We start from the raw sequence: 22,652 nt of genomic DNA on the forward strand, positions 1-22,652 counted from the left end.
GTCGAAGGAAACTGGATTTTGTTGGCCCAGGACAGGGTCCAGTGGAGGGCTTTGGTTAATTCGGTGATGAACCTTCGGGTTCGATAAGCCATCTAGATAGTTAGATTGTTGAGTCTAAATAAGTAGTTATTTTCGCCGTAACAAAGGTTGGACCATATTTTGAAAACTCAAATTCTAACCTTAATTGTTCATGTCTAAAAAGCATGTTTGTTATTTTACATTCTTTACTGAATCAAATTTCAGAAATTAAATTAGTCGCAAACATACTTATGAAGAATCATATTGGTAACATCACTGATTTAACATTTTAATGGTTGGTTACATAATGAAAGTAAAAAAAACAACAACAACAGAGAATCGGTTGCGATCCAATATTCTGTTATTCTATCAATAAGGGATGACGAATTGGGCACAGCGTTCAAAATATTGCTTCGTAACATGAATTTCCTTGTCACTTTTTTTTTCAGATATAAACTGTGTATGAATAGTTCTTATAAGCGAAGCACACGCACAGATTTGCATTTTCATATGTTGCACACAGATCAACAACAGATTCCATGATAAAATTATTCAGAATACTTACTACTGGGCGTTCCTCAATTTAACTGCGAATCTGTTAATTATCTATTAAGAATATCATCTGTTTGGTAACAATTTTGCTTGGCGATAGAAAAAGGGAAATTTTTCGAGATAGAAATTTATGTTGGTAAACTGAATAGACTCGGATATCGATGACGTGTTCAGACTGCTGGCATGCGAGCAGTGGCTCTGATTCTAGAGAGGGGGCAGGATAGACGAAACAGGTTTTTTTTTGCGTCGAGTTGTGCAAAAAACAACAACTGTACAGAAATACGTTTTGTCAGTTTTCTCATACTCCGTGTGATGTCTGGTTTTCGATGTGAGTGCGTCTGGTGTTACTAATTAAATGCGTTGCAATGGAATTCGTTACAGGTTAGTTAACAGAATGAGTTGTCTTTACGCTCTATAATGTATTTATAGAGGGAGGAATTTATATTTACAGTGTGTTTACATGGTCTGGACGGGACGGGATTCTAGTATGTTACGTTATGTAAAGAAATACATTTTTTTAAACCTAGGTTTTAATGCTTACGGTGAGCTAATCTTTTAGTGTATCTGTTAAAGCAGGAAAGGTTTGGTAGGATTGTGTTGCGTTTTGATGAGGTTGAATTGGGTTTTTGAAAACTAGAATATATTACAAGCTGAACACGTTCGTACTGTGTGGAGTAGGAACATTTTCAGTTATATTAACTTTGGTCAGTGGCTAAGTAAATAAGAAATCGGCCAGCCAACCAATTGATTTAGCTAGTAACTGTACGCTGCATTGTTGTTTCTGCAGAGTTGATAACTTAGCTGCCCACTGTCTTCGGAAAAAAACCCCCGCAGTTATGCTCTAATTTGAGGAAGTGGTATCCACTCTGGACCTCCCATTTTATTTTCATAATCTATATTTTTAGGTATTCTACACGATTTAGCGTGAGAAATGAATATATTATGGGGCTGTCCACTGGCCGTGACAAAATCCCTGCAAGGGGCAGTCGTTTCTGGTGCGGTGCAGGGGGAATGTTTACTGCCAGGTGGACTAGAGGGCTGCTATTGGTTGAAGTGTGACACGCCACAGAGTTACATTACTACACACAGACTGAAAACATCAAACAGTAAAGAGTAGTTTGTAGTTTGTAGTGAGTGAGTGCACCTCTAATGTGTTCTAGATTAAATCTTAAAGCTATTCCCATTAGAACACATGAAAGCCTGTTGTCTGTTCAGTGGTTGTGGAACGAATGCTTGTAGGATTGGTCGTCACTCGCCGCGAAATCTTGGCCATGCTCGTATTTAGAATTCCTAGCAGGGATTTTCTACTGGTCGGTGGACGGTACGTATGTCTATCGTGGTTTTCCTAGGAGATAGGCAACCCTCACAACCAAGGTCATTTTTGTGTAGTCCTGGGAACTGAGGCCGTTGATTTGAACGCTTTGTTACTCAACAGTGTCTTCGGATGTCAGTGCAACAGTGACTTTGGAGATGTGGCGTGTAGAACGCCATCGGAAGGTCAGAGTACTCGAAGATCTTGTAATAGGCTTTGCTGTGCTTCATGTGAAGTTCTCTGACCTCTGACCACAGTATGGGCTACTTGGTCAGATGGAGAAACTATTTTGAAGTTCATTGAAGTTACTTTGGGTTGTACAGAACGGCTGTATTTCATAAACAAGTACTCATTCCGTACTATTTTGATATTCTTTGCCGGACAAGTTTAGTTTATTGATTTTGAAGTGATCATCGAAATGATCTTGACAGTATTCCTTCATCGTATTATGAAGATAGTGGGTTCTCATCTCGGTTGGCGTATTGGATTATAATTTATTTTTTTAACGAGATTTTTGGATTACGTAGCATTCGTGGGTGAGATTCGTTCTCTGTGGAGGTAGGCCGCTAATGGACTAATTTTCCAGCCCACATATGATATGTTAGTGAACATGGAGCGACTTTGGAAAAATGATGAACTAATGAAGACGTGGAATTTAAGGATGGTGGCCTGTTTTAAGGTAGAATAATATCTCATAACTTGATTGGAGAGACACAGGAAAATCCACGAAGAATATACGGTCTTTTAGTCCAGAATAAGACGGAGATTGAGTCCCATCTCCGAAACGTCGTTAAATTTTATTATCTTATTAGACGATGGATAACATCCAAAAAAAAAAATTATTCAATAATTTACCTTGTTAATTTTATTCTACTAATTAAACTTCATTTTGAACATGTATTTTATATAATTTTTGAAATATCTAATGTTGGTACGTTTTATTCTCTTATAAGCTAAATATTCCTTTATATTAAGCAACTTATTACACACTTTATTCCTGTTGTATCGTTTACAAAATTTTTAAGTGTATAGTGGCACGTGTTTCACATTCAAAGGTTAAAAGAGACGTGAAGATATTAGAAATTAATGAAGACAGAAATTTAGACTGTAGGAATGAATGAGGCAAGCATGTTGAAAGAATTCTATAAAATCTTGTCTCAAAGAGAGTATTAAATTAAGATTTAGAAATAAAGGAGGAAAAGGATGGATTGACTGAAGGAGATTTTAATGAAGACATAATAGACCAGGGTTCGACACCAATTTTGTAAGCTTAGGCCGCAATGTCCATCTGTATACTCGTCGGGGGGTAGAAATTTAAAAGTAATGTGATGGACAGTAAGGGGAATTGTTTCTCTAACTTAGAGTTCGCTATAAATAAAGATATATATATTTCCCCATATAAATGAGATTATTTTTAAATACGGTTGTTTTAGATTTTGGATATTTTTTGATTTCGAGTAATTGTTTTTATAAAACGAGAGTAATTTTTTATTATTAAATGTCATATTGTTTGAAGAACACGTAAATGTAGGCTACCTTTGGTCAATAAAGGAAATTTACGTTGTAGATGTGCATCTGAAGAACTTTATTACTTTCATTAAAATATTTTTTAAAAAATGTTTGCACTTATATAAAGGTAAATTTCGAAATCGTGTGACGGGCCGCTTATAAATGTTGCGAGGGCCACAACCGGCACCAGGCCGCAGGTTTGCTGACCCCTGCAATACGTTATTGGTCTCTGTTTTGTCGAAATGGATGATTATGCTAATGAAGAAAATCCACGTGACGAATTCTAATCAAGAAAGTGTAGTGACTTTGTAAAGATATTACGAAAATGAGTGTTGCAAACAAGTTATTCAGTTGAATGTGACAAATCTAAACGCGTCGTGAATTTTAATCAACTTTAATATTATATCGTGTGCGCGAAGGTGGATTATGTGCTTTTGAATGAACTCAAAAACATCTTCTATGCATATGCCTTGAAGTGAACGTGTTGGACTGCTCTTCGCTGGTAAGTACGACCAACTTTAACTTGTTTATTCTCATGACAAAGAACTTTCCCGTTTACTTAGGTAGCAGACTGCAAAATTTAGTTCGGTAATGCAATTTTTCTCGTTTTGTGTCGTCATATTCTGAATTAAAATACGTTCCTGCAATGTAGGCAATATTTCACACTGTGGAAATAGCGTGAGAATTTGATCAGCTGTTAAACGCCATTTCATCATTCTTTGTTTCTGTTCATTTGTTAACGTACAGCTCTGTCAACGTTCGTACTGTTTATTATTACATATTAAGCTTCATTTATAATATTTATTTTCGTGTGCGTTAAGGAAAATAATTAAAACCAACCTTGTTGATGTTTCTGTTGGTAAAATTACCCAGACAGCTACACCATTTCTTTCTAACTTCGTATGGTTGTAGTACACTAAATTGACTCAAGAGTGTTGTTGAGTGACGCACTCTTAAAGACGAGTTTCTTTTTGCAAGACGAAAAAATTTCAAATTGGTGAGCTCTGATTGAGACTGAGAGTTACACCTCTTCTAGACTGAACAACTATCTCTCATTGGCTGGCGAAAATTTGTTACAGCAGGAGGATGTGGGTTGGCAATTCATAATTCGGAAAGAATCCAAAATCTAAACTTTATACTGGGGTATAAGGCGAACGAAACCAACCCGAGCGGAAATTTCTAACAGCCTCGGTTGCGAACCGTGGTCGGTTTATGTGACCTGAATATTTAATCTGTTTTAACCTTTCGGGAGTCTGGTTTCGTATCTTAGGAAAACAAGCCGCTGAATGATTCATGTACTTAACTAATAACATCACTTAAATTAGTAAAAAAAAAAAAAAAAAAAAAAAAAAAAATCTCAACATCGTTCTTGATGGAGCCAGACTCGAAATTTGTGGGCTGGAGGTGGATAATTTGATTTTCCGTGTAAGGATTGAAGAAGTACGTTGTTTTTCGGACCAACTAGCTAAAAATGATCACATTTTTGACATCACACTGATAAACTTGATTTATGACGTCTTTTCTCGTCCGCCAATAGTAAAATTTGGATGCAGGGAGTATATAGCCTGTTGCTCAAGGTTTTAGATCGTTCTGCATCGGAGAACACGTGACGTGGTTCTGTAACAAGTGAATCGTTTGAAAAAATGTAACACGAAAAAGGCGTTGCATAATACTACCTGTTTATTTACACAAATATAAAAACTTTATGAAACTTAATAAAACACAGTCAACGATTTAAAATTTACCGAATATCTTTGCTGAAACTTTCCGTAGATTAGTTTAACCAAAACTCCTTTCGCCGCTGCCCTGTTTGTTTGTTTGTCTGTTCGTTTTCGTGTCTGAAAGAATCACTTATTTGTTGCCTGTATAAAATCATTAGCAAATATAATAAATAACTGGGCAGGTGGCGATTAATCCTTCGCTTGTCGTAACAACTAACCCCTTGTAGGATTTTAGTTTTTCCACAACTGCGAGTCTGAAGATTGCTGTCTTCTGGCGTTCATCGCCCTGGTGGAAAATCTACCAGACTACAGAAGACAGGAATCTTCAGCCAACGGCCGAGCGAGTGCAAAGTTGAAATAAAGGAAGACCTACGTGGTCGCCGGTAGAGGCGCTGCAGCTGGCGATGATTTTAAAAATGAAAATAACTATTTGCCCTATCCCCCCCTGAATGATGTTTCCAATTTCAGATCCATTCTTTTTTATCTCGTCTTTTTCAAAGTCTTCTTTCATTGTGTTTGTAAAATTCGGAGGAATATATTCGTACTTTCACGTATTTCTTTTTCATCCTCCTTTCTTTATGATTTCTTTCATGCTTCCTTTTAATTTCTTTATATTTTCTTTTTATTTATGCTTCTTTCTTTCTTTCTTTCTTTCTTTCTCCTTTCTGCGTTTCTTTCCTTCTTTCTGGTACCTAAATGCATTTCTATCTTGTTTCCGTTCCATTATCCTTATTTCTTTGTCTTTTTCTCCTTTTATCTATTTTCCCTTTTTGGTTTTTCTTTCTGTCTTAATCTTTCTCTCTTCCTACTTTCCTTATCTTATGTCGGCACGTACGTAGTCGCATGAGCTGCTTTTTAAACAATTAAAGTCCGATGTTAATAAATATAACAAACAGAAAAAGATTCTTTAAAAATAAAAACAGTTTCTTTGGAAAATAAACCGACATTTGGACACTGTATCTGGTACATACAGATCCAGTAAACGCTCGGTTCGGTTCACTGTATACGGACACTTGAATGAGTGTCTGGCTGGAGACTTGAAACATCGCGCGTTACACGACACCATCACTTTTTGAAGATCGAGGTATCGGATTGCGCTGTAGCAATGGACCCCAAAGCCACGCAAAGGAACATTTGCACGCCTCAAGTTATCTATCAGACCGACAAGCATCGGACGGAGGCAGAAAGGCTTTCTCTTAAGTGTAGTGTGTGAGCGGTTGTTTATTTTTATGTGCGCACTGTTCGATAAGACTTTTACAACTCGATCCAAGAAATGTTCACGTAATTTGGAAGTCATCTACGTACCTGTCAGTACGATACCTAATTGAAATAGTTGTTTGTGGGAAAATGTTATTTAAATGTTTGCTTTCAACTTTTAACGACACTTAACGTAAAACTCAGATTTAACATAAAAATGTCATTAAAACGTCATCATATGTCATCGGGTATGGTACAACAAATATTTTCCTAACGCGTTCTTCGAAGATAAAAATTAATTTCAGACGCAATATTACGCAGAGTCAAATATTACTTTCCTTTTTCTATTTTTAAATATTTGTTAATAGAAAATAATTTTGATGGAATATCTAGATTCTAATGAGAGGTACGTAGGCCTACAGCTTTTTTTGTACGATGAGCTGTTTGTGAAGAAATTGAAAATTTATTTTTAAGAAAATGATATTCGCTCAACTGGTGAAGTAATTCCTCGTCTTTTACTAAATCCAAAGATTCATTTTCCCACGTACACTCGGGCCTTCCAAGTTTCCATTATGCTTCAAGTTTTCGGAATACAATTCTTCACCTGGACCTTCTAATTATGAAATTTTATCAGCCTCCTATTCGTTTGCCGTCATTGCTACAAATATTTGTGTCAACAAATTTACTCAGCCTGCCTTTTTCCACTTTGCGAGAGCCTATGTTTCACACCTACTGTTAATAATAATAATTTCAGGAATTTTAACTTTTACGATTTCAGTTATAAAATGGGAAAAATTAAACATAATAAGTTAATAATATGGCTATAGTAATAATTTATTTAAATTAAGCTCCTCTTAAATTCTTCATGAATGAAATTCTGACTTTTTTACCATGTTTCTAAAATATTTGGCGTATGTGAATCGAAATTAAAATCTCTCGAGGATTTTTTAGAGTTTATCAAAGCGCCAAAATTCACTTTAATAGTTTTATAGATGAAATAGAGGACAGGTTGTGGCCATGGCCCGCTCATTATGTGTACTGTTTACTCTCTGTGCAAACATCGCTTACATATGTTCTTATGACTGTATCGCGGTTTTATGAACAAACAGGTTGATAATGTGTCCACAGGATTCACGTTGTTGAAGACAGGCTAGTGAGTAGCGTATCTCACAGTATGGCATCATCATGTCGTCCGTAATTGAATGTCACGTCTAGTCAACCACGCATGTCCAGATAATTTATGTATGCGCTATTTGCACAAAGTTTACAAAGGTTTGTTCAACATTACTGTATTTTCAATTTATCATTCACACACCTCACCCCATATCTACTAATATAATTTATAATATTAAATAGCCACATATATTTCAAAGTTAGACGTGATAGGTACAAGACAGAAGGTAATACGTCGAAAGGAATATCAAACCCGGTATATTGAAATAAGGGTTGGAAAGAACATAATGGCGTACAAGAATTAATGAGAGATAACCACAGTAGCAAGTAGGATAAAGTATACAAGACGTTCAAAACAGACAAGAAGTTTATAGAAACACAGACTATTAATTAATTTTTTTAATAGTATAAATATGTTGTATTAATGATTGAAATTTTATGGTGATGTATGGTAGAAAAAAGATAACATATTTAATAAGAGTGAATTATATAAAGGAGTGCACATCACGTGAAATCAACAGCTTGTCTCACAAGCACTTTGTAGTATTCCTTGAATCGGTTTACGTTTAACTCCTTACAGGTTGCAGGCATTTAGGCGTTCTTCACGCTCTAGCGTGACCGTCCATGTCTGTCCTTTCGCGTATTTCTTATGAGGTAGGCAACCCGCAAGCCGAGTGTTCATTGATGGACCGTATGGTTACGTAATGATCACCTTGGATCACATTAATGCACCTACGGCCATTGTGCGTTGTTACTTTTGAGGCACATTGTTTTGTAGGAATGACAAAGGATCACATCAGAACGACGAAAACCTGAGTGTTATAACGCGAAGAATGCGTTTGGAATGTCGGTGTACTCCACAAAGAGTTCATATTTCCAATCTTTCCTTTAGAGATCTTTTGTCATCAGACGCCTCTCACAGACTGGTCAGTGCCTTTACGCGAGATACCTCGTAGAATGAGAATTTTAAATGTTCGGACATGACTTTTTCAGCGGACTGTATAACTGAACGTTATCGGGCAGTAGTTTTAAGGCGTGTGATAATGGCGGGCTCCTGATTGTCTTGTGGTGTTTACAAAGCTCTCATGAGGAGACTCCCCTTTGTGGACACAGGGTGTAGTAATCCACAACCACCGCTATACAAGCCATGTGATACTTCATGAAAATACATGCATAATTGGGCTTCAGGCACAGCATTAAACGACTGCCTACCTAAGTAATTTACTACAAAACTTCCGAGATAAATAATTTATGTAAGGTTTGAGGTTATCACAGCGGTGAGTATAAAGATTTCTGTCTTCTGGGTTGTTGCGCTGTGTCGCCCTGATGACGGAGGCAGTATGACCTCTGAAACGTTGGTGGACATCGACCAGACTACACAGCGCAACAACCCAGAAGACAGAAATCTTCATCGCCCTGATGACGGAGGCAGTATGACCTCCGAAACTTTAGTAAACATCGACCAGACTTTGATGATAGTTATTATTAGTGGAATGAAATGATGGCTTTTGGATGAATTTATTTTGTCGGTTCAATATAAACTCTCTTAACTCCATACAGTAGAGACCTTCAGAAATTAATAGCACGTTCAATTAATCAAGAAATTCCCCACCTTCAACAAAACCCCGAAGTTTCATACCCTGCTTACAAGTGTCAGTCTCGGGACACTATCGTAAGCCAGATGAATCCAATCTATATCCTCCAACCTTAATTTTTACGCTTTTGGATAGCATATGGGGAAAAACAAGATATTCTATAGCGTATGGAGGCAAGCATTCCTCTAATTTAGATTTTCTTTAATTCCCTAATTAACGCAATGCTTATTTTTTAACGCCGTTTGTAATTATTTTAACCTTGCTGCATTTTCAGAAGGTTTATTAGCTACTTGTACATACAGATTTTGTCCTGTAGTCTGGTGACGAGACATGAACATACATTTAGATTTTTCTGATTTCACTTCTAGACCAACTTATTAATTGACACGTAAGAGAATTTCCTTGTCCCCTTATGATATTTATGCTCTCATGCTGCTAATTGCGATCATTAATATAGAACATAACCCGATGTTTCCAGTTCAATTTACTCCGTCCTTGTTTTATTGAACCTTCTAAAGCAACTTTGAAAAACAATGGTGATAAATCTTCGCGATGATTCGTACCATTCTCAATAAGAAATGCACTAACAGATGTTTTCCTTTCCGGACTTTTCTATATGTTTCACTTTAACACATTTTAATTAGACTATCTTGTTTTATTAACATACCGAATTCAATAGGAATGTTGTATAATACTTCCCTCATAACTGAATCAAAGGCTTCCTTGAAGTCTATAAATACTCGTAGCTGATGTACAGTCCCTGTAAACTCATATTTCTTCTTCAGTGTTTGGCGAATGCAGAATATCAGATCAGTAGTTGATTGATTACGTCGAAATAAACACAGATGATCCCTAGTAATTTTATCTACGTATGGTATTAATTTTGATAGAATGTTGGATATAATTATATATATATAGTTGATAACAATAATATTCGTCGATAATTACTGCATTTAGTTTTAATAACCTTCTTATGAATATTTAAATAATAAATTCCTTCTGCTACTCGGGCAGTTCTATCTTATTCGATGTAGAATTAATACGTTTGTGGATCTCAGAACACAATGAATTACTCTCTGTCTAGAACAGTTGGAAGTCACTTGGAAAATCGTGGGAGATTTATGTTAAGAGAGGTTATGAGAATGAGTTGGATTGAACTGGCCTAAGATGATACCCATGGATAATTTTGTCCTGAATCTTCTTGTTCTACAATCAAAGACTTTTATGGTTTGAGAACCAGACATGTTATCGAGCCTAAATACTGACCCTCGTGTAATGGCGCAAATGCGTGGAGTTTCACATCCATGACCTCATGCTTTTACGTGGTGCAGAACTTAAACACACACAGATAACTTAACATATTACATGTTTTCACATAATGCCATAATATGTATTAACATTTCTCTGCCGCTACTAACAGTTAAGAATGGACAAACGTTTATAGATTGTTTAACGACGCTGTCAGCAGCTCCGAATGTATAGGATGATGATCAGTGCCACACAGCTTCCTAAAGTCTCCTTTCCTGGTCTTGTTATGTAAATATAGCTCTACCGCAGTGTATGCCGTGCATTAACGAACTAAGAGCCAGTTCTTGGTTCGTGTACAGCGTTTGTAGAAGCGTTATTATGGAATATACAAATGAGAGTATGAAATAATGCATCGGATGAAGGAGAAAATAAGAAGGAATAAATAAAGGAAGGAAGGAAGGAAGGAATTAACGAATATAGAACAATTACTGTAGAAAGAAATAAAGACTGATGCTTTCAAGAAAGTTTATGTAACGGTTGTTGTGCGGGGCTGCGTGAGGATAAAATTAAGGCGTTGAACGTTTACTCCGTATAAAAAGATACGTCACCAAATATCTCCTTTTTCCCTTCTAGCTACATGTACAACCCATTGATGCCTCCTTGATGTAACTATCCCCAAAATACTGGGATATTCATGTAAACAGCGAATTTTTATGTTGCAGTATATAACCTTGTTTAAATCTCGCTAAAAGAGACCTGTGTCTAAGAACGAAGAAATTGTGATGGTATGACATCGGTTGCTGAAGTATTGTTTTCTGTATCAATGCAGAATTATTTTATCCTCGTATCCCCTCACCCCTTGTATGAAATAAGTGATGTGAAAACCAGAATGTACTGTGGTTTAAGCTTTATTTCGCTGTTTTACGTCATACATTTTGATAGTTATTAATTTTCGTGATTTCTGAAAACCGTAATGTATAGGAATATCTTATGAACATGGTATCTAAACCCATATTTCCCCAGAGTTTAGTCTTTATCTGTATGATTTAAATATACAGAGTGTTTCCAAAGCAGTTAAACGAAGGGACAAATGTCTCCATGGTGACTGCGTATTTATACGTGAATTACATAGTTAGACAGCAAGTATATCCGAGATTTGAGGTTGTCTCCCCGGTGAATATATCGACTGTGTTGTTTCGGTTTGTAATGCCTCCGTCGAGGCGCTACGTTCTCCTAAACTAATAATCTTTGCATGATAATACAAATTATTAAAGCTACTCTGAGACATGAGTGTGAGAACGATGTAATTCTGTCTCAGCATTCTGTCGAGTGGCGTGCTTTGGTGGACACGGAACTTGTCCTTCGGTTTAGATAAAAGACGAAGAATTTATTGGCTAGTTGAGAGACGATACTATCAGTTTCTCAAGAAACATTCTTACCCAGCTCCAGGGACGTAGATATAATTAGTTCTGTACCGATCTAACGAAAGATAAGTAACACGCGTCAAGGATTTATGAACATATAACATGATCCAAACTAACAGAATGATTGCAGAAATGTATATGTTATATATTGTTCAGAGTGGCGCCACGGTGGTCTAGCGGTTAGAACGCTGGCTTTGTAATCCTGGGGTCTCGGGTTCGATTCCCGGCGGTGCCCGAATTTATAACTTGTGTTGGGCAAGGCCGTGGTCTAGGCAACACGGAGTTTTCCTCCGTGGCATCCCAACAATTACTCCATTCACACACAGAAGAAGGCAATGGCAAACCACTTCTGGATCATCTGCCAAGAACGTATATGAACAGGTCCCAGTCCGAGAAAAGGATGGAAGGATCCTGTTCATATGGACCTGTCGTCAGACAGAACACTAAATAAATAAATAAATATGTATAGACAGACCTCAGTCTAATGTTTAAAACTGTTCTTTTGGACTTTGTACGTCGTCTAAAATATAAATCATAACAATCCCAATTATTCATAAGCTCAATTTTGCTTGGCCTCTCCCTCAGACCTCCAGGTCTGATTCTACCTCAAAAAGGGGGCGAAATGGCTCTTTTACCTGATGACGAAAATGTAAGCCATATTTAGGAATATTGTGATTTTATGATTTATGTTTTAGGCGATTATATATAATTGAAGAATTTCTTGTAGCAGAAGACTGCACGTTTAGTGCCATTTCAGTACTAATTACTTACAGTTAATGTGATGGAAGAATGTTCAAACTAAAATCTAACCAAAGCTAAGTAGATCTTCAGCAAACTGACCACGGTGGGAAAGTTTAGGATTCAGTTGAAATGTTTCCAACAATTTCATGGCGTGTAAAAAAACTAAATAAATTAATTAATATTTTGTTGGATATGAATACAGGCACTCACACCAAAATATTTATACATTCCGTCCATAACATGGGGTAATTATAAAGAGTGTACTGACAGTTCAACATGTTCTTCTTATAATTTCTTTTTTGTGAGAGAATAAATACTCGTTTTGCTAAGGTCAGTTTTCTTAAGATTAACCGAATAGCAAATCTCAGTCAGCCCGAGGATTCAACATTCCGAGACCATCTGTCAGCCACTTCCATAAACCTACTATTTTCGAAACCTATTTCTCCAAGATCCCTCGTAATATTATTATTCTCTTGTCTTGATTTTCTGATTGGCTGTTTTCCAAGCTTCTTCACCATAATAAACATTACTTATTTCCCCTATCCTGGGTACAATTAAACGGGAAGTTTATATTGCATAACGATAAATTCCTTGATTTCACAGGTTACGTATTATTGTTACGGATCTGAAATTTAAAAGTTAGTGATCATAATATTTCTATTAGTAGCAAAGATGATGAGTAAAGTCTTATGGACACTAAAAATCTTCCTTTTAAACTGGGCTATGTTATGTAATGCGTATAATGATATTCGCTCCACTTTGCTCGGAAGTTTCCTTGGCCCACTTTTGCTACTAATATATAACTATTGTCCCGAGCAGTGTAGTAGGAACAGGCAGACACAAATGATGTCATAAATCGGGTTCCGCATAATGGAGCCGTGGTCCAGAGGGACTGCTCTCATCTCATCCCGTGGCAATAATTTACAGCTTAAATCCGACATGAAAGTGTAGAGAATTACATAAGCTCATTCGTATTGGGAACATGTTACATTCTGATTCATAAAACATTTATGTGTGGGAACGATCATCATATCATATACTCAGTTCTGTACTCTCAGTCAGATTGTCCCCTGTAATGAAGTGTTCCACGTGAGTACCAGAACTTTCGTCGTCGACTAGCCACGACGACTTTCAGTCTATTTTTTTTTTTTACAAAACGCAGTTTATGTTCTAACCGTGCTTTGAAACGTTCTACGCCAAATTTCGTACAAAAATTCATGGTTGGATAAAATGTATTCGGTAGGTCTCGGGCTGACTGACAATTATTCTAAGCTTTTTTGTGATTTTAATGAGGGGACTTGTGACAATTTTGAGATCGTACCCTGTAATGTATCCGTTTCGTATTCTTCTCAGTTCCTATTTCATTATCATCTATCCATGGGACACGCAATTAAGGAAACCACAAATAAACTAAGAATACAGAGAATCAAAAGAGATTGTACAAGAGACGTACATCAACGGGATGATTTTCCTTACATCTTTGCTAAGTAGAATACTGCAGTTAGAAGTATTTCGGAAAAAATTATATAAAGTTGGGCTTTAAGAGTTTTACCCTCAATGTAATGTTGGTAGGTTAATTAAACCATGGTAGTAAACAATTGTGAATGATTTCGGCTAAATGAGATTCATGATTAACTTCGAAGAAAAACAGTTTCTTAGAATCAAGAAAGTATTATTATTAACTTTCGTATACATTTTCTTGCTGAATTTAATATTCTTGACTGTAATTAAAATTGTGGTTTACCATCCATAAATTGTCTTTATTATGCTGAACTGAAACTTGTGGTCGTTAGTTCTTCATGTGTTTTCTTTGTTTCGGTAAACAGGCCTGTAATTACTCCGACAACGGCGTCGACTTACATGACGTTAATTTTTTTAAACTTCGAAGAATTTTTTATAAATTCTGCTCAATATGGTATTGTTCAGCCGCGTCATTATCATTCTACGTATATCATTTGTTGTGTTATGCGTATTCGACATTTCAAACAACATATTAATATTTTTAAAATGTATTCAGCTAGTAATTGCTTGGTATTATATAACGACTTGTTCGATTATGAATGCATTACTTTGTATTTGGGGAAAAAAAAAATTTGCTTCCGTTGATAGGCTGAGTGTTACAGTAACCGAAACTTGTTCCTATTTGGTTGATTAGAAATAAAAAGAATCATTTTTGGATTTCGGGCAAATTAACATAAATTAAAAAATAAAATTAATTTCGATTCATAAAATGACCATGCTATAACATTTCTTCATATTAGAAACTACTGAAAGCGACTATTAAGTCTGAGTACGTGTTTGGCTCAAATCTATTGACAAAAACATGAAGTCTCTTCCAAAGCATTTTTTTTTAGAAATGTGTCCAAATTTAGGAAGAAAGATGTTGAGTTGATGCAGTTAGGAGCTGATGAACCTTGTAAAATTGCTTTGACTGTTTTCGGACATTTTAAATTTGCTTATAACAACTTTTCCCTGAGGGCGTTTGTACACTCCAGTCGTTGTTCGGATCTGTTGTCTTCAGCTTCAATTTCAGATCCTGGTATTAAAAATGCTATATAACATTCGCGGCCATCGAAATCTGTTGTACCTTGTAAGATTAGTTATTAGTTATTCTTCTTAATAAGTTTGTGTTTAACCTCATATTTCACAGCAGAAATGTTATCCTTCAAGGGAGCAAGCAGCTGTAACTTTGTTAATAATTATAAACCCATTTCTATTCCAATTAATTCTTGCAAAGTATTTGCATTTGTTAAACATGATCACATTTTTCGTTATTTAAAGTTTAAACTGCATTCTTTTCAGTATGCTTTTACTGTTGTTTACCCAATTATATGAGTTTATTTACGTTTTGAATTTGAGACTCCTTTAGGCTGCTTTCAGTGTCAAGTTGATGCCACATATTTTGATCTTGGCAGTGGCTTTGACCTTGTTTCGCTCGCAATGCTTCTTCATAACTTAATGACATGGACTCTGGTGGTTACGTAAATTTGTTTTGAAGTTACGTAACCAACAGCCTTTCAAAGTAATTTCTATTGACACGCAAGGTATGTTTTGAGATCGTTGCCATTTAATCCTTTTATTAATGTTTCATGCAAAGTTATTAACTTTATAATTATGTTTGTTTTGCTAATGAAATAAAACTTTTCCAGACCATAATGACTCCTCAGTACTGTTCTTCATTTTAGCCAGATATCGATTCCATACGTGCCCGATGCATAGCTAACCGAATGAAGCATAATAAGTCATGACAGGTCATACTGCCACCGTTATCAGGGCGATCATCGCCCTGATGACGGAGGCAGTGTGACCTCCGAAACGTTGGTAAACATCGACCAGACTACACAGCGCAACAACCCAGAAGACAGAAATCTTCATACTAATCGCCCTGATGACGGAGGCAGTATGACCTCTGAAACGTTGGTAAACATCGACCAGACTACACAGCGCAACAACCCAGAAGACAGAAATCTTCAAGCATAACTTTAATAAAGGGAGAGTCACTTTCCACAAATGAAAACTAACACGTCTGTTTTTGTTTATAATTTTTGTGGATACCTTAATAATGACACTGGAGCTATAAAATATGTGGGAGTTTATAATGATTTATAATTTTATTTTTATAATCGTAGGGATTACATATTTTCACATGCTATCAAGTTTCTGGGTCCCAATTCATACCATGACGTTTTAATTTTAATCTCTTGACAGTATTTTGATTCTGTATTTTACTTTAGTAAAATCTGAACTTGAATATGTCTCCGTTGCATTAAAAAACTAACTTATACTGACGTCAGCAAGCCTGAGTGCATGCGGTAGACGTTACTTAGCTCAGTGTTACAATCGTTTTTTTCTCAAATCCATTAGTTACGTGAATGCTTAAGGTCACTTAAGTTTTCATACCTTATGCACCAGGTGACACCATCTTTATTATTTTATTTAGTGTTCTGCCTGACGACAGGTCCATATGAACAGGATCCTTCCATCCTTTTCTCGGACTGGGACCTGTTCATATACGTTCTTGGCAGATGATCCAGAAGTGGTTTGCCATTGCCTTCTTCTGTGTGTGAATGCCACGGAGAAACCGGGGAAACTCCGTGTTGCCTAGACCACGGCCTTGCCCAACACAAGTTATAAATTCGGGCACCGCCGGGAATCGAACCCGAGGCCCCAGGATTACAAGGAATTTTAGAGTGTTTCTTTATTCACTGTTGATTTCTAACTTAAACCTTGTCTTATGCTGCCAAAAATATCTTTTGATAATTATTTGGCGTATTTAGTAAAACGTTGTCTCATTGAATTATGTTCAAAGTACGTTTTTCTTTTACTGACAATCTTTTGTGATTTCTTTTTTCAGTGAAAATATTTGTATTTTTCATAATCTGATCATTGTTAATTTGTTGTACTATGTTTAGTCACTTCATTTCTGTTTATTTGCTAGATCTGTAATCGGCCACGATTCTGTTGATGCAGTGCACTGATAATGAAGAATTTATTGAATTATTATTATTATCTAATTTCAAAACTGCTGTTGTCCTGATTGATTTCCAAAAATCTGATAGTTATTTCTTTGGCATGGTTATGAAACGTGATTTCCTACTTTAAAAAAAAATTACAAGTAGCTTAAATCAAAGTACTCTGTGCTTTATACAGTACAGTAAAATTTAACACAAACAAATTAGTAAGTAAATCAAAGCATTAATAAATAACAAAGAATGGACGAACCATATTTTTAATAAAAACATCAATTATAAAAAATTATAACATAATTAAAAATAATCAGGCTTGCGCCGGATAAGAAAGGCATGCAAAATTTTGCAGAGTTACCTCTTGAAAAGCAGTTTCTTTGAAAACCCCAAGTTCATGGTGGGGAGATAACACCAAGGCGGGAGGTGTTCAGGGGCTTTTGTGTCAGCGGTGTTGAAAATATTTATCTTAATAAAATTGGTGAGTTTAAATTAAGACTATTAATTTACTACCAATTAAGGACACTTCTCGAGCTATATGTCGGTGGAATTATCTGCGTGCTGTGTCCTGAAGTGGGTTCAGGGAAATCTTTCCTCATATTTCATGTTCTGGAACAATAGCAGACGCCATAAACACGTCGTCGGGGGTGATAGCCTCAGTAATGAAGCAGTGTCGTGCCCTCAGAGGGCGGGGTCGTCGTCTCTCTCTGATGCAACAGGTCAGCAATAATGGCGTCGGTCTACTGAATTACACACCAGCATTCATCATCATTATGGCACTGCGTGTCAATTATGGCACAGACGGGGCAGTGCTCGATTCTTCGTAAATTTTGATCTCTTCGAAAATGGTGTACCGTAAATATTCTCTCCGAGTGTAAGAATGGAACTAAAGCTCGTGGCGTGATTTTCGGCTGATCAAGACGTTTCGTATTCTTGTGGAACATTTTTCTTTAGTTTTATTGTTTCCCAGTATTTTATTCTGTCTTGTTCTATCTTTCGTTCTCTTTTGCTTTCCTTCCTCTCTGTTTCCTTTCACTCTCTATTTCTTTCTTGTCTCCACCTCTCTCTTTGACGTTTGTCTCCCTTTCTTTCTTTCTACGTATTTTTATTTTTGTTTCGTTTATTTGTCTGTTTTTCCTTCCTCATTTTATTAATTATTTATTATTCTTTCTCTTACTTTCACTTTTTTCTAACATTATTTCCCCCGTACTTTCTTTCTCTATCTCTCCTTCCTGTATCTCTCCTTCCTGTGTCTCTGTTTTCTGTGGGGCACTATTAATACTTTCGTGTCTACTCGTATTAAGCGTATAAAATGTGACATCAGAGTTGCATGAATGGCTTTGATACGGCACGCGTACTACAAAGGGCAAACATGATGAATGAGAGAACTCACTCAGTCCTTGTGATTTATCCTTGTACGTTATTTTCCATGACAAATTACACAAATGAAACCAAAATTAATTTAATGAAATAAAACTGAGGATATCTGTCTGATTGTGCAGAGGGATTGAGAGTACATTCACTTAAATAAGAGAGTGCATCTTCTTATTCTGACATTTCTTCGTCGTAAAAGATTGAGGGCGTGCTACATTTTGTGGCTCTGAACGAGAAAGTGTTACAGCGTTGCGATGCTGTGAGCGTCATACTTCAGATTATGCTGTTTATTACAAGTATATTTTATTGAAAAATGGCTGTCTTCCGGGCTGTTGTGCCGTGTAATCTGGTAGAAGTTTAGCGACGTACCTAAGGTACTTGCTGCCTCCATCATCAGGACGATGAAACATCAGGGCGGTTCATCCTCTGAAACGTTGGTAAACATCTACCATACTACACAGCGCAAGAACCCAGAAGACAGAAATCTTCATACTCATCGCCCTGATGATGGAGGCAACATGACCTCTGAAACGTTGGTAAAAATCTACCAGACTACACAGCGCAACAACCCAGAAGACAGAAATCTTCATACTCATCGCCCTGATGACGGAGGCAGTATGACCTCTGAAACGTTGGTAAACATCGACCAGACTACACATCGCAACAACCCAGAAGACAGAAATCTTCATACTCTGATGACGGAGGCAGTATGACCTCTGAAACGTTGGTTAACATCGACCAGACTACACGGCGCAACAACCCAGAAGACGGAAATCTTCATATTCATCGCCCTGATGACGGAGGCAGTATGACCTCTGAAACGTTGGTAAACATCGACCAGACTACACAGCGCAACAACCCAGAAGACAGAAATCTTCATACTCATCGCCCTGATGATGGAGGCAGTATGACCTCTGAAACGTTGGTTAACATCGACCAGACTACACGGCGCAACAACCCAGAAGACGGAAATCTTCATATTCATCGCCCTGATGACGGAGGCAGTATGACCTCTGAAACGTTGGTAAACATCGACCAGACTACACAGCGCAACAACCCAGAAGACGGAAATCTTCATACTCACTGCCCTGATGATGGAGGCAGTATGACCTCTGAAACGTTGGTAAACATCGACCAGACTACACAGCGCAACAACCCAGAAGACAGAAATCTTCATACTCATCGCCCTGATGATGGAGGCAGTATGACCTCTGAAACGTTGGTTAACATCGACCAGACTACACAGCGCAACAACCCAGAAGACAGAAATCTTCATACTCATCGCCCTGATGATGGAGGCAGTATGACCTCTGAAACGTTGGTAAACATCGACCAGACTACACAGCGCAACAACCCAGAAGACAGGAATCTTCATACTCACCGCCCTGATGACGGAGGCAGTATGACCTCTGAAACGTTGGTTAACATCGACCAGACTACACAGCGCAACAACCCAGAAGACAGAAATCTTCATACTCATCGCCCTGATGATGGAGGCAGTATGACCTCTGAAACGTTGGTTAACATCGACCAGACTACACAGCGCAACAACCCAGAAGACAGAAATCTTCATACTCATCGCCCTGATGATGGAGGCAGTATGACCTCTGAAACGTTGGTAAACATCGACCAGACTACACAGCGCAACAACCCAGAAGACAGAAATCTTCATACTCACCGCTGTGAAAACCTCAAATCATACATTGAAGTTATTGTGAGCAAAATTAGCTGATGTTCGTGGTTGAAAAATTCCGTTCGTGGCAAATAAAAAAATTAAGGCATTAAGATATATCTATGCACTGATTACTGAATCCTTGTTAATATATTTTTAAACATGGCAAATTAAAATGATTCTATAAATGTCTTGAGTTACTGGGCTCTACAATAATGAGTATGGTTTCAATGAAGTCCTCATGAGTATCAGTCGCACCAGGTAATCGACGTTTCGAGAGCCGTCTCGGTCTTCATCATGAGGGATCTGACATCGATATCAGATCCTTGCCCGCGAGGAATTCGTTAAACTTAATCGCCGCGAAATCTATAGATCATACATCATTATGGACATTGCCGATTAACTGACTAATAAACTAGCCAACTGTTTCAGTACGTAAGTAACCCTCTACATGACTAAATTCTTTAAGCAGTTGATTAATTCTCAGCTGATAATGTATTTGTTACCTTGTTTGCAACGGCCAGCCACTGATTTATATCCTAAGTAATTTGAATTTATTCCACAATTTTACGCCCAATTTATCTGGGATTAGTTTTCAATTATCTCATGCATGCTTCACACCTCGCCCATCCTTTGTTTGATTTAATCATCTTTTAAGTTATAATTAATTTCTGCTACGTTTTGGTTACTCTACTCTAGTTCTCATGTGAATGTTTGTCGTTAACATTGACAGATACTAGTGGACGTGACATGAATTTAATTTGAAACACTTGTATACGAAATCAGTGTAATAATCACAATGAATAAAGGAAAAAAGTGGAACAAGAATATATTTTGAGGCTATATTTGTTTGGTCCCACATAACCTATCTTTATATTGATATTTTAATGTACTCTGGCTGTCGGATTATTCTCTCAGAAGGAAATGGCTTCAGTTACTATTTGCCTGCTGAATATTAAGGTAAGGCTGTCGACAAAATTATTATGAAGAGATGCATTACAAACGCCCAGAAGTCTGTAAGTACCTTCTTTAGTCGCATCTCTACAAAACTTTATTCACAGTGACTGTAGACCATGACTACACATGACCTTGAATGATTTTAATCATATTGTAAGTATATTTTACAGTACTGTAGCTGAACGTCGTGTTCGAGTCCTTTTTCGTATTTGGAAGGTCTGAGTTTCAAATATCGGCATTGAGACTTATCGTATCATGATTTTTTTTCCCTCTCATTCGGCACTGTATAGTTTAAGCTACTGAACAAGCGTCGTTAAATAAACTATAAATAAAAAACAAATACTGTGCCAGTTTTGTGTTATCGCAGTATTTGAAAGAAGGTGGGTTTATTTTAATATACTATCCCTGCATTGTTTGGACAGTCTGAATAGAAATAATATAAAAAGAGGAGAGTTACCGGGACAATATTCAAACACAGGACTTCCTGATTAGTGTCGGCCATTAGTTATAATGAGAAGCTTGGTAGACACGTTGACGAAGCGTTGAATGCGATAAGTGGAAAGCATGGGTCACAGAGAGCCAAGGTTGTAATATTTTCAATGTCGCTTTTCATAAAGTACCCACGGATTACTTCTCTAATGACAATAAAATATTTTAACTAGACTTATATTACTTCATTAATTTCTTGCTGTTCTCCAGTAAGTGACTGAAAATCATGCGAATCGTTTTAATGGCGACGTCCCTAGTTGATGGCCAATATGAAGGCAATAATTTTATCATCAGCTCAGCCTTCGTCCATTCTGTCGGCGTTATACATTACGTATTGACCGATAAAGTTTGTGTAGCCGTAACGGTCATGTTGGTATTTGGGAGATACCTGGTTTGAATCCCGACCGGGTTATCTACTATTCAGCTGTTGGTTTACGTGTGCCGGCGAGGCAAATAAGATAATTTTCTACTTTTAGTGTGAGCAGTGCACTAAGACATAGTCCTTCAGCCAATTGCGTCATCGCTGCAAATGACGTATGTAAATCTTTGAACGTATTTAGCATGAAATTGGTCTCCCATGAGGGCACGTTCTCAATAAGGGAAAAGATCTAGATAGGTTGTCTTGATAGATGATCTAGCTTCGTTATCTGTTTATTATATTTCTTTAACGTTTTACAATTATATTAGTGTTCCCTAGGTGGATTATTTGTTTTTATTTATATTTATTCATCTATTTTGCTTTGTGTTAATATTGTTTCTATTTTGGGTTTGCCTGTACTTGGCTGTTATATTTAATACTGTACATGTATAAGTTTAGTTAATCTGTTTGTGTACTATTTTTAATTATTATTTCATTATTATTGTACGTATTATCAGTTTTTACCTGTTATTGGCTACTTGCTGTTGGCAAACACGTAAATAAATTAATTGAATTAAATTGAATTGAATTGAATATTTCATTGGTTTACTCAGCCGCCCAAGGACAGTAGCAAAATATTTAAAAAAGGCCACAGTTATTTTTTATACATCACATTGCAATCTGATTTTACTTTATATGAGGAAATCAAATTCACGCAAGGTCATAGAAATCAGGATAAATAGAACTGTGTAATGTTACTGTATCAACTGTTGAGTTTGTGACTTAGGTAAGTTATGTTAGAATACGTAATGATAAAACTGGGTTCATCTCTTTCGAGCAGTGCCATAG

General features: G+C 36.8%; 1 protein-coding gene across 8 annotated transcripts in view; it reads left to right on the forward strand.

The window, feature by feature from the left end:
• The first annotated feature begins 754 nt into the window (after positions 1-754).
• Positions 755-22,652, forward strand: part of LOC110829481 (neuropeptide F receptor) — a 154,881-nt gene continuing 132,983 nt past the window's right edge. For 4 of the 8 annotated variants that reach the window (XR_015535524.1, XR_015535525.1, XR_015535523.1 and 1 more), the window contains exon 1: positions 756-951. The gene's annotated coding sequence lies outside the window, so the exon portion shown is untranslated. Of the gene's footprint in view, positions 952-1,172; positions 1,892-2,005; positions 2,562-3,518; positions 3,894-22,652 lie in introns of those variants that run through there. The other 4 variants (XM_087350633.1, XM_087350631.1, XM_087350632.1 and 1 more) reach the window with 4 other exon arrangements.

Source organism: Zootermopsis nevadensis, unplaced genomic scaffold (genome assembly GCF_977971745.1).
Source record: "Zootermopsis nevadensis isolate Lab colony 2312 unplaced genomic scaffold, Znev_1.0 Znev_ptg000017l, whole genome shotgun sequence".
In the NCBI taxonomy this organism is placed as follows: Eukaryota; Metazoa; Arthropoda; class Insecta; order Blattodea; family Termopsidae; genus Zootermopsis; species Zootermopsis nevadensis.